Below are 18,918 nucleotides of genomic sequence, written 5' to 3'. Positions count from 1 at the left end.
AACGCAATGCTGACTGTTTATTCTCAGTCTCACACTTAATGGGCTCGTGATCAAATCAATGACCCACCCATCTACCTGTTTGTCTTCCTCCCGATTGTGTCAGACCCGACTGCATTGACCAGGCCACCCTACACCTCGGCTTAACAAAGCCCAGGCAATCAAACACCTTTGTCTAGGCTTTGACCAACCCATTAAGCTCATTGCCAGAGGCTAGATTTCGCCTATAAGAACCCCTAGATTTACTCACTCAGCTGTGATATTTTCAGAATACAGCTTGGCTCCACCCCAGACTGGATTCTGATTTTAGCTCCCTCAGGCATCCCCCCGCCATGTTCCGGCGGCCGTGTCTTCTCCACTATCCATTTCAACATTGGTGAAGCTTTCGGAAGTGATTATTGCCTGTAGTTCTGCCTCGCCATCTTCTCCTCTCTCCCACCTTTCATTGAGTCTCTTGTGTGTGTGTGTGTGTGTGCTCAATACTGTATGTGTGTTCCCCCTTTAATTAAATATTTGGACTTCAGTTGGAGAAGCCTGTCTCTGCGTCATCTCTTAAGGGATTATTTGGTCCTTTGGTATACATGAAGGGACATGGTCTTGCGAGGGCATTGTTACTCCTCCCTCTCGGCAATTTCAGCTAATTAAGAAATTCCCCTAATTAGAAACTTCCTAACAGTTGGTTGTGGTACTGACTCCAAAGAGACCAGAGGTTTCACTTTTAAAAGAGATGTTCTTGCCTCTTCCCTAGCTAAAGTCCAGATGTTGGGGACATATTAAGGCACACATTATCTTGTTAGTGAGCAAGTGACTGAAAATATGCCTGTATATTGAACTGCTTTGGTTATTGTGGAAGGAGGACTTCATTTACCTCCCTCACACAATAATGCAAACCCCTGTGGAATTCATCTTATTGCTGTAGGGCTTTTCCCTCAATGGCCATTTAGTGGCTGGTGAGGAGGGAGTGCATCTGAGCAGCATCTGGCCATATTCCTACAGCCGGGTGTAGCATGACAAACAAATCCTCCTCAACCTTCTAAAGGTCCTCTAGTGGTAGCAGGAAGATATCACATTGTGTTTCTGCTTATAGGCTCTTAGCCAGATGCTTCTCCAAAACTTCCTGTCTCTACATTGCCCATTAAAATGCTGTGGAGGAAGAGCACAAGAGAAAGGTGAATCTTGTGGGAGGGGAGAAGGGGTCTCAGGCATTGTGTCTTCATTCTCCAAGAATCTGGCTGTGTAAATAAAAGGGCTCACCTCAATGTTTAAAATTCCTCATGTAATAATAATAATTTGTGAGGCTTAGAGAGTTTGACTTGTCCAAGGTCACCCAGTGGGTTTCCATGGTCAAATGGGAATTCAAACCCTAGTCTTAGAGTCCTAGTCCAACACCCAAACCACTACACCATGCTGGCTCTCCCCCAAAGTGCCCGGCATTTTAATACTCTTCAATTCTTTATTATTATTATTATTATTATTATTAAACTTTATTTCTAAAGCGCTGTAATTATACACAGCGCTGTACAAAGTCGGTAAAATTAAAGAGTATATAAAAGCCTGCCCAAGGCGTACATTCTAAGATAATAACAATTAAAAGAGGAATAGATAAAATTACCATATAGAAAAGAAAAAACAAATTAAAACATTAAATATAAAACAAATCACATCACATCAAATATTATCAGACAGCCAGATGACAATCACAAATTCCCTGAGAACGCTTCCCTAAACAATATGGTTTTCAGCTCAGCCTTAAAGCTGGTTAGGGAAGTGATGAGCCGTGCATGCAGAGGAAGAAGGTTCCAGGAATGAGGGGCAGCAAGAGAGAAGGGACGGATCCGGGATGGGGCAGAGGAGATCCTGGGTTGAGAGAGGAGACTTTGGCTACCAGAGCGGAGAGTGCGAGTAGGGATGTAGGGAGAGAGAAGATCAGTTAAATAAAGAGGGGCCAGCCCATGCAGGGCTTTAAAAGTGAGTAGCAATGATGCGGAAAGGAAAAGGGAGCCAGTGAAGGGAGGACAACAGAGGGGAGACATGAGGGGAGAGGAGATTCTTACAGTAAGAATATAGAATATTGGAAATGAAAGACCAATGGGAAGAATGGAGGCTAATTGTAAGGTACAATAAATATGTAAGATACAGAATGTATACAGAAGGAATTTTCAAAAATTGTGGAAGATGGTGGAAAAATATGTTTTTGAAGTTTTTCAAAATCCTGATGGAGAACTTTGAATTGATGAATCTTTACAGTTTGAGAGTTATTCGGCACAGGTTTTGTATATTTTTTGATACAGAAAACAGCATTTTCTCCACAAGAAACTGCATTTTTTTGTGCTGAAAATATTATTCCTGCAAAAGTATTATTCCCTACATAAAAAATGTTGTTTCCTAAACAGAAAATGCTGGTTTTTGTACAAAAACAACTTTCAAAATTTGTGCAAAACAGGTCCTGAATGGCAAAAAAGTATTTGAAAATAGTGCAAAGACTTTATCATAGTAGGAAGAAAATTGCTAAAATTACTCATCACTTCCTTTGAGAATTAAATCAGTGAAGAATTTTATCCCTGCATGGCAAAGAATATCAGGTTTTGCCTGTTGAGAAGAATTTTTTATACCCCTGTGTTTAGGAAGGCATATGTTTCACATAGCTAGATAGTAGAGAATCTCCCATGAAGAGATTGCCGCTGCCTTTGTGAATTTTGGGGACCGACAATAAAAAAACCTCTCAGTGAAAGAAAGTTTTGATTAAAATGCACATTTAAAAAATTAAATAGAAAGTGTATAAGCTTTAAATATAGGAACATATAAATGTATGACATACAGAATTCTACAAAGCTTAGTGGCAACGTTAGAACTTCTTGACCTTAGATTATATTTTGAATTTTATTCCGTTGATCATATCTCATGTTGGAGAGTTAACTGCTTTGGCCTTTTCTTGGTTCTCAAAATATTTCTTCTCATCGTTTTGAACACCATCTTTGATTAGCTTGCTCTTCTACTGATTTCATCCATATTGAATTTCTTAATTTTACACAAGAGAGAGAGAGAGAGAGAGAGAGAGAGAGAGAAAGGGAGAGAGAATGAAAGAGAGAGGCAGACAGATATCCTAAGGTCAAAAGATAAGGCAGATTGCTTAGAGCGTTGGTTGCTCATAGTAGAAGAGTCAAGTAAGAAAATAAAAAACAATATTTTGCTGGAATGAGATTTTAAAAAAACTTTTGGGATGTCAAAACAACAGTAATAAGAGTGAAATTGCATTCCCATTTTCCTTTTGGGCATCTTAACAGTTTCCCTTCATTTATTACACACTGATGACTCTGTTGTCTAGAAGTTCTATGGATAGTTACCTGGTTGAATGGAGTGGAAAACATTTCTGAGCAGACATAAAGAAGATTGTTTTGTTAAATTTCTTAGCAATAATGGAGTGGAACATTTTTACCAACATACATACCCTGACTTTTTTTAAATAGAGTTTTCCCTTTAAGAAATGAAAATATCTGGATTTTAAGGGCTGGAGTGACAAGAGTCAGAAGCTGGCATATGAGAAAGGAATTTCAGCTTCACCTTAGGAATAATTTTGGAAAATGAGAGTTGAAAGTTTCCATTCACTGCATGTTAATGCATCACCTAGAATTAAAATCTAATGCTGCAGTTCTTTATTGCATGCAAAGGCACCTGTCTTGGCTTATTCATGCCAATAAAATCTGTTTAGACATTCCTGCTATACTGCATTTTCTATCCCCCCTCCCCCCATTTAAACAAAAGTAGCCACAGTGTCAAGTAGTTTCTGTCTGACTTATGATTTCAGCTCCCTTGCCTGCTTTTGTGAATGTCTTTTACTAGATTACATTTTCAAAACAAACTCTTGATACATCTGGATGGAAAAGATAGCCATGTCTCATAGAATGAGCATTTATTAGTATTGAATCATGGTGAAATTGAAGAACGAGTGCATTATTCCCTTCCTTTCCCTTCCCACTGCCCTAAAAGGTATCTTAATAACATCTTTTTCATGAATTACTAAATCTTGCATGTATTCAGAATAGCTGCTGTCTCTTTGCAGATATAGATCTGTTTATAACTTACAAAATAATAGTATTTGTCAAAGCAGCTTAGAATTCTGAAATAAAATCATGAAAGCAAGTTGCTCTTGGTACTGAAGACCAACGGATGCATTTTATTGACATCCAACAATTCAATGTTACTTGCCTTTTACTGGAAGAATTTGGGAGAACCTTTGTTTCATGCAAAATAACTGACCTTGAACTTGACCTTTAAATGCCCAGGGAGGTTGAATAAAAGCTCTTTCCTGTCAAGCCAGAAATATCAATGCAGAGTCCTTATGTCACCATTAAAATTATAATAAGGCATTCAAACACTCAGTATATGTATACAATAATGATACAAATGGGGGAATATTTACAAAACAGTTGCTTTTATGAATGCCATTCTTGGCAAGAAGTTGAGCAGGCGGCATTCTTTGTAATCAGGTTTGACTTTTCAAAGGCATAATATGCAATTTAGAGAGAAATGGTAGATGATTTTATGCTGATTACACTGAAGAGGCTGAATGCAGAAGTTTGGTGCCCTTCCCCCCATTGCTTAAATCATGCTCCATTTGTAAAGCATTACTCAACTATTTTATTTGAGCTTTGGAAATTTATGCTACAGGCTTCAGTGTTCAAGATAGCAAAAGAAACTGTATCTCAAGCAGGCCAGTCTTTTCACGCCAGGTTAATCCGCGCCAGTTGTAGTGAAACAGAAGTGAATCAAATCACGGTTTTGCAATAAAGAGTTCTTTGTTTTGGGAAATTGATCACAGATTATTGGACACCATGCTGTGGCTGTGCGAACTACTATTTCAAAGAGCACCTTTATATGTCAATTGCACATTTTATAGTTGGGATGCAGGCTCTGTGAATTTTCTGCTTATTGCTATAAGAAGAGGACCAAGACTTGGAAAAGTTACTCTTTTGGGACTATGACACTCAGAAGCCTTCAGATGAGGGATATTATGAGAAAGATTATGGAGGGGACCATGTTTTGGTCTAGTGGTCCTTCTGTAGTAACAACAACAGACTGCCAAAATGAATAGGTAAAGAGCTTTCAAATTCACAACAGGTGAAGAACAAGAAGGGATATGATATACATTCTACTGTACTGTGTCTAATGATCAGTGGTGGCACTAAGATTGGCGTCACCCAGTTTGGTAGCTCATGGTGCCACTCCCCCCATTGACCTCCTTGCATGCCATGCCATACTTTTTGGATTCCTATGGAGTGACAATCGATGCAGCAAAGAATTCGTTCTATGCTGCATGTATTGCATTTGCAAGGTCTCGTCCAGCAGAGCTGTTGAGGGTGGTTAAAGAGTTAACTCAGTTGCCTCCCTGTACCCTCTTTTGGAACCAACTATAGCCTGCTGTGATGTTTTTAATGACTTTTTTGCAGATGAAATTTCTCAGATAAGAGCTGATCTGGACATAGGCATTTTAACAGAAACTTTAAAAGAGATGTCCAGTATCTCTGTGGACTATGTTAGACTGGATCATTTTGAGTTTGTAAATACCGAAGAAGTGGACAAGCCTCGTGGTAGTGTAAGGAAGACAGCCTGCCGTCTTGATCCTTGCCCAACATGGTTGACTGCCCAGGGAGGTGATGCAGCAAAATTTTTTATTAAGATCCATAATCAATGCATCCTTCAGGGAGGGTAAATTTCCATTAACATTAAAACAAGCGGTGGTCAAACAGCTCTTGAAAAAACCCTCCCTTGACCCCCTGGTGAGAAATAACTATAGACTAGTCTCTCTTTTACCATTCTTGGGCAAAGTGACCAAGAGGGCGGTTGCCTTCCAGCTCCAAGCTGTCTTGGAAGAAGCCTATTATCTGGACCCATTTCAGACTGGCTTCAGGGCAGGACACGAAGTTGAGACTGCCATGGTCGCCTTAGTCGATGATCTCTGTCTGGGCATCAACAGGGGAAGTGTGACCCTGTTGGTGCTCTTGGACATCTCAGCAGCCTTCGATACCATTGTCCATGGTATCCTTCTGGAACACCTGAGAGAGTTGGGGATTGGAGGCACTGTGGTCCAGTGGCTGCATTCCTACCTCTCAGGCAGATTCCAGATGGTGATGCTGGGAGATAGCTGCTTTTCTAAAAGAGAACTGACATCTGACATCCTTCAGAGTGCCATTCTGTCCCCCATGCTGTTCAACATTTACATGAAGCTGCTGGGCGAGATCATCGGGAGACATGGGGCTCAGTGTTATCAGTACGCTGATGACACCCAAATCTATATCTCTTTGACTCCAACTGCTGCAGTGACTAAGGATGGCCTCTCTCCTTTGGATGCCTGTCTTGGCTCGGTAATGGATGAGGAAAAACAAACTCAAGCTGAATTCAGAGAAAACGGAGGTATTCGCTATAGGTACCCCAAATGCGGGGATGGAGATTTGTCAACCAGTCCTGGATGGGTTCACGCTTCCCTTAAAGGACGAAGTTCGCAGTTTGGGAGTGGTCCTGGACTCGTCCCTACATTTGTCATCTCAAATAGATGCGATGGCCAGGTGTGCTTGGTATCAACTCTGGTTGATACGCCAACTGCGTCCCTACCTGGACCAAAAGGACCTTGAAGCAGTGGTACATGCACTGGTAATCTCTCGTTTAGACTTCTGTAATGCGCTCTACATGGGGCTACCCTTATACCAAGTTTGGAAGCTTCAATTGGTACAAAATGCGGCAGCCAGGTTGGTCACTGGTACATCTAGGTCTGATCACATAACACCTGTGTTAAAATCTCTTCACTGGCTGCCGATTAGCTTCTGGGCGCAGTATAAGATGTTGGTTATCACCTTTAAAGCCCTATATGGCTTGGGCCCGAGTTACTTGCGGGAACTCCTCTCCCTACATAATCCACCCTGCACTCTCAGAACTTCTGGGAAGAATCTATTAGAATACCAAAAGACTAGATTAACAACGACTTCCCATAGAGCTTTTACTGCCGCTGCTCCTAAACTGTGGAATGGCCTATCCAAAGAGATCTGCCTTATTACCACCTTAGAGGCTTTTAAGAAGGCACTTCAGATGCATCTTTTCCAGCGGACTTACCCACCCAAGCTTGTATAGGAGACTTATTAAATAAAACGTTCCACTCCTTTGATTATGACTGCAAAAAGAAGAAAGATATGGTAGGACCGCTATGTGGAGAAGATGGCAAAATGCTAACAGGGGAAAAGGATGCTCAACCTGAGGGAAATGGCGCAGAGGACAGAATAGGAGAAATATAGCACAGAATAAGTAAAGAGGAAGTACAGGAATGCCTGGTTAATCTAAACGAATTTAAGTCTCCTGGGTCAGATGACCTGAGAACTCCTGGAGAAGAGGAGAAGTCCCAGCAGACTGGAGGAGGGCAAACATTGCCCCCATCTTCAAAAAGGGAAAAAAGAGGATCCCAACAATTATCATCCAGTTAGTCTGACATCTATACCAGGAAAGATTCTAGAGCAGATCATTTAAACAGAGAATCTGTGAACATTTAGAAAGCAATTCCATAATCACAAAAAGTCAACATGGGTTTCTAAGAAACAAGTCATGCAAGACAAATCTGATTTTTTGATAAAATTACCAGCTTGGTAGACAAAGGGAATGCTGTAGATAGAGGATGTCTCGATTTCAGTAAGGCCTTTGACAAGGTCCCCCATGATATTTTTGCAAACAAGCTAGTAAAATGTGGGCTAGACAATGTGACTGATTTGTAATTGGTTGATTGGCCAAACCCAAAGGGTGCTCAACAATAGCTCCATTTCATCCTGGAGAGTCCCACAGGGTTCTGTCCTAGGCCCAGTGCTATTCAACATCTTTATCAATGAGTTGGATGACAAAATTGGGGGCATACTTATCAAATTTGCAGATGACACCAAATTAGGAGGAATAGCTAATACTCCAGAGGACAGGTTCAACATTCCAAATGACTTTAATAGGTTAGAAAGTTAGGCCAAAGATAGCAAAATGAATTTCAACACAGAGAAATGTAAAGTACTGCACTTAGGGCAAAAAATAAATAAATAAAAATGAAATGCATAGATATAGGATTGGGGACACCTGGCTTAACTATGTGTGAAAGGGATCTAGGAGTCCTAGCAGACCACAAGTTGAACATGAGTCAACAGTGTGATGCAGCAGCTAAAAAGGTCAATTCGATTCTAGGCTGCATCAATAGAAGTATAGTGTCTAGATCAAGGCAAGTAATAGTGCCACTCTATTCTGCCTTGGTCAGGCCTCACCTAGAATACTGTGTCTAGTTCTGGGAACCACAATTCAAAAAGGATGTTGACAAGTTGGAGAGTGTCCAGAGGAGGGCTACCAAAATGGTAAAGGATCTGGAAACCATGACTTATTAGGAGAGATGTAGGTAGATAGGTATGTCTAACCTGGAGAAGAAAAGGTTAAGAGGTGATATGATAACCTTGGTTAAACATTTGAAGGGATGTCATATTGAGGATGGAGCAAGCTTGTTTTCTGCTGTTCCAGAGAACAGGACAGAACAGAGAATGGAGGCAAGCTATAGGAAAAGAGATTCCTCTTCAACATTAGGAGAACTTCCTGACAGTGAAAGCTGTTAGACAGTGGAACACACTCCCTCGGAAAGTGGTGGAGTCTCCTTTGGAGCTCTTTAAACAGAGGGTGGATGCTTTGATTGTGAGTTCCTGCATGGCAGGGGGGTTGGTCTAGATGGCCATTGTGGTTCTTTTCAATTCTATGAAGTTTATCACACTAGCGAGATCTCGTGGGAAACGGGAGTTAAATGTGATTTAAAGTACATTCAAATTTAAACAAAACTTGCAGATTCAGGGAGTTTATCACACTAGGGGATTGCCCAAATGAAATAATATGAAGTTAATCCAAATGCAAAGCAGAGAAAACCGGCAGCTTTTTTATTTTTGGGTTATTCCCGAAAGTAAAAAGCTGCCAGTTTTCTCTGCTTTGCGTTTGGATTAACTTTGTGTTATATCACGTTAACTGTGACGTCGTGTGAGAAACTTTGGGCATTTCTGGGTTTTCTTTGCTTTAAATCTTGTTTAACTCCTGTTTTCCTGTGGGATCTCACTAGTGTGATCAACTCCTATGATTCTATAGGAAGTAATGTCATGCTGAGTGAGAAGATAGACACATTTAACTTAGTTTAGGCTACACTGACTGGCAGAGGCTCTCCAACTTTTTAGCCAGGAGTCTTTCTTAACCTTATTTAAGAAGTTGCCTTGAGTCTCAAAGAGGGAGAAGCACAGATATAAAATATGTATGTAAATAAATAAATAAATAAATATTGGAACCAGTTGTTCAGCCTGAGATCTTTGCATCCAAAATGGAGATTTCCTCTTGACCCACAACTCTCAATTTCCTCAGCTGAATGGCAGATTGCAAGAGTTGTAGGTAGAAAAAAACCCAGCCATTTCAAACTGTATGGGTACATGTGTGCATAAAAGAGGCATAGAAATATTAATTTGTCTCCCTAATTATTAACCTTTTCAAAAAATATATCCAAACCTGCCCATATGTATGTATGTACGTATGTATAGGTTTAGACATGAAATGCACAGACAGGTAGAGAGTTCTGGAAGATGACTAGGAGAAATATTGTACTCTGTAAATTATAGCCTGTGCAGTTAATACTCTGGGCAGTGAACTAACAATTCACTTTTTGCTCAATGCATTTGGACCCCTCCCAAGGAAAAGATCTAGTTTGGAAAGATCTATGCCAGCACATATTTCTCATGGCAGGGCTTTTTACTATAGGAAAACTAGAGGGTTTGGATAAGATTTCAAGGGCTGAGAAATGGATTTGCCAATAATTTATAATTTTTAAAAAGTGGTAGCAGTTTAGGTGATACTTTACTATAAATCTTTCATAGATGAATATAAAATAGATGATTTTGTTCTAGCCTGAAACAGATTATTTTATTCTACGGAAGATCCTGATATGTGCTTTTAAAAAGTGATCCATAAAGCTTGATCGGGAAAGATGCAGTTTTCCAGTGTTACACATTTTAAAGTCCCAGAATTTTATGCACCCAATGATCTGATGTAGCAAGTAGAATTTTAAAATGCTTATCTCTGGCTGAATTCAATCCTTTAAAAAAGTAACAGTGTGCTGCTTTAGCTTTAAGATGTTAGCTTGTCACAGTGAATAGAAAAAAGGTACCTCCATTTATGTTCCATGACAGGCCTAGCATCTCTGATTTGTGCTGTATTATGGAGATATGATTCTGCATATAGACAAGTATGTCTATAGATTTTATTTTTCCAGATGTGCATGTTGGCTCCATGGACCTGACAGGCTTTCCTTTTTTACTAAATGTGAAATCAACTAGGTGGCCTTAGAAAAATTATTGCATGTATTATGAACATAATTGTATTATACTCTTCTCTATGGGGTTCGCAACAGTGGAGAAAATTAAGAGTTAAGTATCCTGACAACGGGGGGCATAATTTTCTGTGCTTTTTCATTTCCTGCAAGGGGTGGCCATATCCTTTGGTGAATGTTACATACACTGCTTTATTGCATATGATTGGAATGTCAAAATATCACTGGATCTGTTTGTCCTACAACTGTGTAAAACGGGGATCTCGATCATTTGCAGATGTCTCTTGGTGTCCTTTAATTGACATCTGGGCTAGAATGTATCTTGCCAGATAGCATCCTACTTGTAAAATAAAGCTGGCAGTTCTGAAACAGTCATGACCTCACATCCTAAGTCATACGGAAAATGCTTGGCAGTATGGTTATTCGTGTAAGAAAAGAAAAATGCAGTGTAGCAAGAATGACTGAACTGATCTTATTAGCATGAGTAAGCCAGGAGAGATGCCTTTGCATGCAATAAGGAGTGGTAGCCTTTCAGATTTTAATCCTAGGTGATGCATTAGTGTGAAGAGAGGAAAAATATTCTACAGTACTCTCATTTTCTGAAATATAAAATTCCATTCTCTGATGTGAGCTTATAGCCATAGTGCCTGGTTGGCTTCCGTATCAGTGGGGCAATGAATCTATTCTGGGTTGTTACTCAAATTGCAGGGGATCTCAAGAGGGCACTCATTTGTTGCATTCAATGGGGAAATTAATTTAGCCCAATAGGGAACAATGACAGGGCTATGGTATCTATAGCTGGGACTTTCAGCCTATGTATATTGTTCCAAATCCAGAACTCCAGAGGCAGGTTCCAAATTAGTTAATTTTATTTATAGCAACAAGGGGAAATCAACTTTCTCTCAGATATATTTACTCACAGACACATACAATAATTAACATTGTAAATGGTGGCTTGGATGCAATTCAGAGGGTAGGATGATATGATACCAGTTACAGAGATGTCTCTGCATTTGGGGGAAGGCTATAGAGCAGTGGTCCCCAAACTATGCCTTTTACGATATTTTGGACTTCAGCTCCCAGAAGCCTCAGCCATGTTGGCCAGTAGTCTGGGATTCTGGGAGCTGAAGTCCAAAATCCCTTAAAGAGCACAGTTTGAGGACCTCTGTTGTAGAGTGTATCATGCCAGATTACTACCTGGAAGTGGGGTGGGTAGCAATACTGAGGTGTCTAGCTGAAATAGGTCAGAGTCTCTGCCTGGTTTCAACTGAGGCTGAATTAGAATGGCCCAAACAACCATTTGTATAAGGCAAACTGGGTGTTTGGGGGCAATTTCTCAGGAATTTTTAGTGGAATATGCCAGGAGGAAGAATGGCCAGAGATATGGAAATGACTGGACAATAAATGAAAGCATTCTAAACAAATTCCAGATGACAGTGCCTTTTTATTTCCAACTTTCCAAGCAGATAGATACCTGGAGTCATCTCACCATCACACTCCTATGTGAAGGGATTGTGCAAATTCCAACCTCAAAGCGTATATCTTATCTACTTGCACAAGTGCAGCCAAGTCAGTGTCTATCAGATCCCCGTATCTGGGGTGTCCTTCTGTGGCTACATGACCAAACATCCCTTTTAATATTGAGTGGATATCAAAGGTTGACTAGGGGTGATGGAAGGCTGATCCTTGTAGTAATAGGGTTTTGGTCTCAGCTTCAAAGGAGCTATACAAGATGCCAAAACTATTTTATGAACTAGGTTTCTGGATAGGTTCTTTAGACTTCTAAAAACCTAAAGCCAATGTACCATGGCCATTGAAGCCTTAAGCTGCCACGGTTTCTTTCTTCTTCCCAAGGCCATAGAAGTGGGATGTTTATTCATCCTTTGAAGGAAAAATCCACAAGAGGCATGATGAGGGCCTGCATAAGTATAATGCCATTGATCTTGCTTAATGCTGTTGATCTTGCTGAGTGCCTCCAACACATTTCCAACTTATGGTGACCTTAAGGCAAACCTATTATGGGGCTTTCTTGGCAGAAATTGTTCAGATGGGGATAGTCTTGCTTTCCTCTGAGGCTGAGAGAATGACTTGTCCATGATCACCCAGCAGGTTTCCATGGCTGAGTGGGGAGTTGAATCCTGATCTCCAGAATCATAGTCCAATGCTGAAAACCACTACACCACACTGGATCTCTGTAGAATGAATTGTACCACTTTATTTAACCACATCAAAATAGATGGTACTCAGAACACATGGCTATATGATAGCACAAATTTGACCATATCTCCCTATCTGATCATAAATCCAAGCATCAGGATGGTAAAATTTTCCCCACCTAAATGGAATGGTACTTACAACTGATTTTCTTTGTTGTTATAAATGTACTACAGTAACAGTCACTGAGTCATATGCAGACACACCTATTGTGAAAGACAAGAGAACCTATTCAGGTGAGGTTGAAGCATATTTGTAATGTAAACCAATATAATATTTTCTTGTTGAATTATCCCTGCTTTCTCATGGCAAGAATATCATGACTCACAGCATGTAATAGTAATAATCCATGTGGTTAATTTCTTTAAATGTTTAGAGCTGGCTGAGCAATTTCTTGCCATACCAAGGCTGGTTTCAGACCCTTATCCTGATGAGTGAAATATATCCTTCAGCCCTTGCTCTAGAATGCATGACTCAGTTGAAGGTATCTATACTCTGGACTAATTATCTCTGCCACTTCTAGTACTTCATTTTGGCCTTCATATAGAGGGCCATCTCATGCTGTAAACCAGATATTATTTGCAGTAGAAAAAGAAAACATCTGAAATATTTTTGAAATATTTTACCAATTGGCACCAAACCAGCTCAGGGCAGAGATTGTCCACAATAATTTGGGAAAGTGGCAATGGACCATGAGAAGCTTCTTTAAATGAATAACAATTTTATGTCTAATCCACCTTCCCCATCTGGAGCCCTCCAGATATACTGGATTACAACTCCCATAACCACCAGGAGTTGTAATCCAGAAATATTGGAAGGCCTTAAATATTTCTGGGTTACCACAAGTCAGAGTAAGATGATGAAGGTGATCCTCCTGACTCAGCATGCTATACAGCACGGGAAACCAGTTGTCACAAACTGAGAACTCTTGAAAGAAGGGGGGAAAACATTTATTGAAATAATTTGGTTTATAGCCATAAGCCTGGCAGTGTGGAAGACAATAATTTTACAAATGAAATCATACAAGATGACAAAAGAAGGCATTCACATTTGGAGTGTAACAAATGTTTTAAGAGGTTTCTCTCTCTCTCTCCCCCTCTTTCCAAGGCAGTGATTATTTCGACAAACATAAAAACTACACAACTCTGTTTATTTTTAAATATTGATGCTGTCACTATTAATACTAAACACTGAGTAAGAATTCACACATTGAGGGTGACATCTGAATGTGTCTGCTTGATATCAAAACAACACCCCTGAGGAGCATTGTTTTGACAGATTTAAACAGGCTGTGTGCCGTGTGGCTTAGTGGGCTGATCAAACAGCTTAGAACCTGGAATTGTGAATTTCACCTCTTATGGCAACTTCTGAAATGCTAGGAAACCACTTCTTTTCTTGTGTTAGTTGAGGCTCATTCTCAGAAACTGTTTTCATGTGGTGGAGGCTCAGTGAAGTCATCATGGTTGACATTTTTTTTTTTTAAAAAAAGCAGTATGGCCCAGTGAGTTAGTCAGCTAGGATTGTATATGCCATTGTATTTCCCATTGCTATGTACAGATGTCAGAACTGGATGGTGAAGAAAGCTTATAGGAAGAAAATCAAATAATTTGAAATGTGGTGCTGGAAAAGAGTTCTGTGGATACCGTGGAATGATAAAAAGACAAATGGATCCTAGAACAAATCAAGCCTGAACTCTCCCTAGAAGCCAAAGGCCTGTTACAGACTGCCAAAATAAAGCTGCTTCGGGTCTCTTTGGAGGTATGCTATTTAAATGATGCATGGGTCCTAAGAGTCCGGAGGTCGCGCCAAAGCCACACTCCATTCCTAAGCACTGGAGTGCAGCTTTGGTGCAGCTTCTGGATTCTTAGGATGCATGCATCATTTAAACAGCATACAGCCAAAGAGACCCGAAGCAGCTTTATTTTGGCAGTCTGTAACAGGCCAAAATGACTAAATTGAGGTGGTCATACTTTGGATGTATCATGAGAAGGCATGGCTCACTAGAAAATACTATAATGCTAGGTAAGGTAAAAAGCAGCAGAAAAAGAAGAAGATCACATTACAGGTGGATAGACTCAATCAAGGAAACCCTGAGGCTGCAAGATCTGAACAGGGAGTCCTGGAGATGTATCATTCATAGTTGAAATCAGTATGAAGGCAGTTAACACAGTTTTTGTGGGTTTCCAAGTATGTAATAGATCATGAGAATGTGTCTCAGCAGTTACATGGCTAGCATTATGCTGACTGAATCCAGAGTTACTGTAGTCCTCTAATCTAGACCTATTACTGGTGATTAAAGTCCAGAAGGCAAAAAGTATCAGGTTTTTGACCAAGCATGGTCAGAAATATAAATATATAACCAGATAAATTGACTCTTCCCACTGTTAGCAAATTGTGTATCTATTCCATTTAAACTCTGAAGTGTTAGTACCTTGCAGGTGGTTCTAAACCCAAAGCATTCTTGGCTTATTCAGAAAAAGTTGCATGAATGGTACCTTGACATTTTTGTGGTGATGGCGATAGGAAACATCTTCTCATTAGTTTCCTATCGCCAGTAGGAAATTTCATTCCCCTAAGTATGGAGGTGAAAATAAAAGATGTACTATTCATTTTACAAAGAAACCAAAATATTCCAACAGCCAGGGAATATAAATTTGTCCCACAACAATGATCTGTACTTTTGTGTTTTCTCTCAAAATAATAGTTGGTGGATACTTTGCAGACAAACATCAGTTGCGTTGGATTTTCATGTGATCACACTGGGTCAGAAGACGACCTAGGGGCAGAGTGACTCAAAGATTGGGGTAGATCTGGCCTGAAGGGAGCAGTTTAGAAAATAGAAGTGCTATATCACATGGAAAAAATCCCCAGAAAGAGGAGGCATTCTACTGTAGGCAGTCTCATGGATGACAAAAAAGTGCTTTGTGTATGTATACATGCGTATTTGTATCTCCAGCTCCTTTGCTTAGCCCTGTCTCCACATATAGAGGTGAATGTATGTCCAGAAACTGGGAGTTTTGCTGGAGTCATACAAAAGTAGTGGTAGTACATGTTGAACAGGTGACATTCTAATCTGCATAACTGTTGACAATGCTCTCATCCAGAACTGGTTCTAGGCTCAGGAGCTAAACTGTTGAATTAAAAACTTGCTGACCTTCTCTTGTTAGGGATGGGTTCAGGGGGCATGGCACTAGAGGGGATGCTGAATAACCCTGTTTCTTCCTCGCTATGTACTTTAGAACCCCCATTAAGATTTTTTTCCCTTCAAGGCAGATGACTCCCTTTACATATCATTGAACCTCCTAGAAAAATAAAACAATGTGAATCACCCCATGCCATGTAAATGCAGAAGAAGCCGAAGTCTTCAAGTAGAGCTAAGGTGGTCCTTGTGCCAGATATTGCAGCAGCAACCCAGTTAACCATAGGTAGGAAAGTCTGGAATTACAGATGTTGTTGGACAGTATCTCCCAGCATTCTTCACCATTGACCATGCTGGCTAGGTATGTTGAGATATGCAATCCAACATCTAGTGTGGCCACATTTGCCCACCTTAAGTAAGCCTAGTCACAAGTATGCCAGTTTATTGGACAGAGCCCCTGCTACATTCTGAACACCTAGTTCGTCAATGTGTTCCTTTGTGCCTGTAATTTTCCCTATTCTCTGTTAATCCATCTGTCACCATGGGGATTTCTGTCCATGAATACCATCCCATAGCCTTAAGGGAAAAAATGAGTCTGTTAGTACATTCCTGGCCCTCTAGACTGTTTATATGTATGGATGAGATAGGCAGGAGGTCTGGGTTGACTGCCTATTTTATCCTAATCAATGAACCCTCATGATTAATTTAGGGAGCCCTGCTGGTGAAGTGGTTAAATGCCAGTATTGCAGCCATCCACAGCCACAAAGTTGTGAGTTCAATCCCAGGAACTCCATGGTCCACTTGGCCTTTCATCCTGTAGGTCACTAAAATGACTGCCCAGATTGTTGGGGACAATTAGCTTATTGTAAACCTCTTAAGGAGTGCTTAAGTGCACTGATAAGAGGAATAGAAATGTACGTGGCATTGTTATATTGCCATTGCTATTAATTTCATTTATTTCACGCATATCCCCTTTTCCTCCAAGCAGTTCAAGATAATTTATATGGTCCATCCTTTATTCTCACAGTCACCCTGCAGAGTAGGGATGAAAGTGCTGGAGCTCTGAAGGTATGATCCACCCACTGTTCTGTTCTGCTAGGAAGCGTACATCTTTCTTAAATATTTGCAGCATTGGATTCCTGAGAGGTTCCACCATCACTTGTTATATTGAACAGAACTTCTCCCCCACTTAAAGTCCTTGTCCACTCTTATGAGCTTGTTCTCTTCAACCTGCAGAACAAACAGATGTTTCCATCTCTGACTACACCTCATCTTTATGACACTTTTGCAGTCACCTCAGACCCCCTACAAGCAACAGCTGGCTCAATGAGGGTTTAGAAAAAAAATGGAACTAGTATCACACAGATCCAATAGCAAATATTCAGGTGAGGAGGCAAGCAGAGAGTGGGAGTAGCAAGAGACAGAAGGATCTGTGCAAAATCTTTAGGAATAAACAGTTCTTCCATGTTGCAAGTAGGTGGCAGAATCTTGCAGGATTAAAGAAGCCTTAATGTAAGTGCTTGTGCAGGCTTCTCCCCCCCCCCCCCCCCCTGAAATTACTGTGACTTGGACTTAAACTCTATAACATATTCAAGGTATTCTTTTTTCCGGCCAGCTTGCCATGATTTTTTGTAGCATTTTGTGCTCCATTCATTTTACTGCATCAAATATGATCTGTCTTTTACTCACTTCCTTGGGGAAATCAGCATTAAGACTCAGACAACATTAACACCCCCTCTTAAGTATAGAATGAATTAAACAGCTTGCCTTTGTGTAGCCTGCTGCTTTGACCATTCTTTTGTGAAAAAGGTAGGGTATTATCCCTGCTAGCTACAGAGTTTAAAGGCCATATAAAGAACTTTTGCAGTTGTATCAAGGGAAAATAAGAGAATGCTAGAGAGGAAGCAGATTCATTAATAAATGAAGAGCTGTATAAAATCTGCAACAGTTGGCAAGGATGGGACTTTGGAACTGCTTTCTAAGTAAAACAGCTCTGTCTTTCAGAAACCTCAATAATGCTGAGTATTTGTATTTTTTAAGAATAAAAATAAAGTAGAGCACCACCACCCTAAAACTGCCCAAGTCATTTATCAAAGCAGCATGTGTGGGAAATAAACAAATAACTAAAAGGTTGGGGCAAGAAGTATGTCTCAGCCATGCACACTCTGGAAAGGAGAGAAAACTGCATTAGCCCCATAGAACCTTGTGTTCTATGGATGAAACACAGTGAGATACACCAAAAACAACAACAAAAAACAACCAAAAAAAACAACCCTTCTTCTCTTGAAACATGGATAGTCATTAGGAATTCTTTTTTTAGTGACTAGCCTAAGAACAATGATTGGGAGCTCTAGGAACGTTCCACCTGAAAACATCTTTAGAATATAAGAATAGCAATGATGTTTTACGGTTAAGCAAGTACATACATGGGGACTCATTGATTATGAACTCTAATCAAAATGCATTTACAGTGAAGAAATCATTTCAGATATATTTGGTTTCATTAAAAATCTGAATAACAATAGTAGTAGATAAAGAGACTGTGGTAGATATAAGCTGTTTAGATTTGTGTATAGTACTTACCTGAAAATAATGGATTCAAAGTGTGTGTTAAACTGTGTGTAAGTGAATGAGAGTTTCTAGTCTTTGGATATGTTTGTGTTTTCATGTGAAAGAGGGGAGCGTGAGGTGGTTAATTCCTTGAAACAACACTTCTTGTGATAACCAGTAGAGTGGGCCCCTCGGTATCCATGGGGATCCATTCTGGACCCCCTCGTGGGGGTACAATTTATGTATCTAAGTTGGTTATCTACTCCAAGGGTCTGCTTGGCATGAGTTCTATGTACTGTGCCATGGATTCACTGATTCTTTTTAACATCATAATCCTATACATGTTTACTGAGAAAGAAATCCCACTGAAAAGGAAATCCCACCAGTGGACCTAACTCCCAGGCAGGTGAGTGTAGGTTTTCAGCTTAAACCTAGACATTCTCAATTTTAGTGTTTTCCTTCACCATCCCATTAACACTTAATTTATATTTGTGACAAAGAATTGGAGCAGGGATTGTGTTAATTTGCACTTGTCTGTGACTCCACCTATTACTTCATGGCAAGAGATATGTAAGCACACAAACTGAGGTCCTACATGGTCAAATATAGCATAAGAATTCCACATGTGTAACTATGCTATGGCTCCAGTGTCACCATTCCC

Source organism: Sceloporus occidentalis, unplaced genomic scaffold (genome assembly GCF_023333645.1).
Source record: "Sceloporus occidentalis isolate IW3139 unplaced genomic scaffold, rSceOcc1.0.p SCAF_4, whole genome shotgun sequence".
Lineage (NCBI taxonomy): Eukaryota > Metazoa > Chordata > Lepidosauria > Squamata > Phrynosomatidae > Sceloporus > Sceloporus occidentalis.
This window is presented reverse-complemented; position numbering follows the sequence as displayed.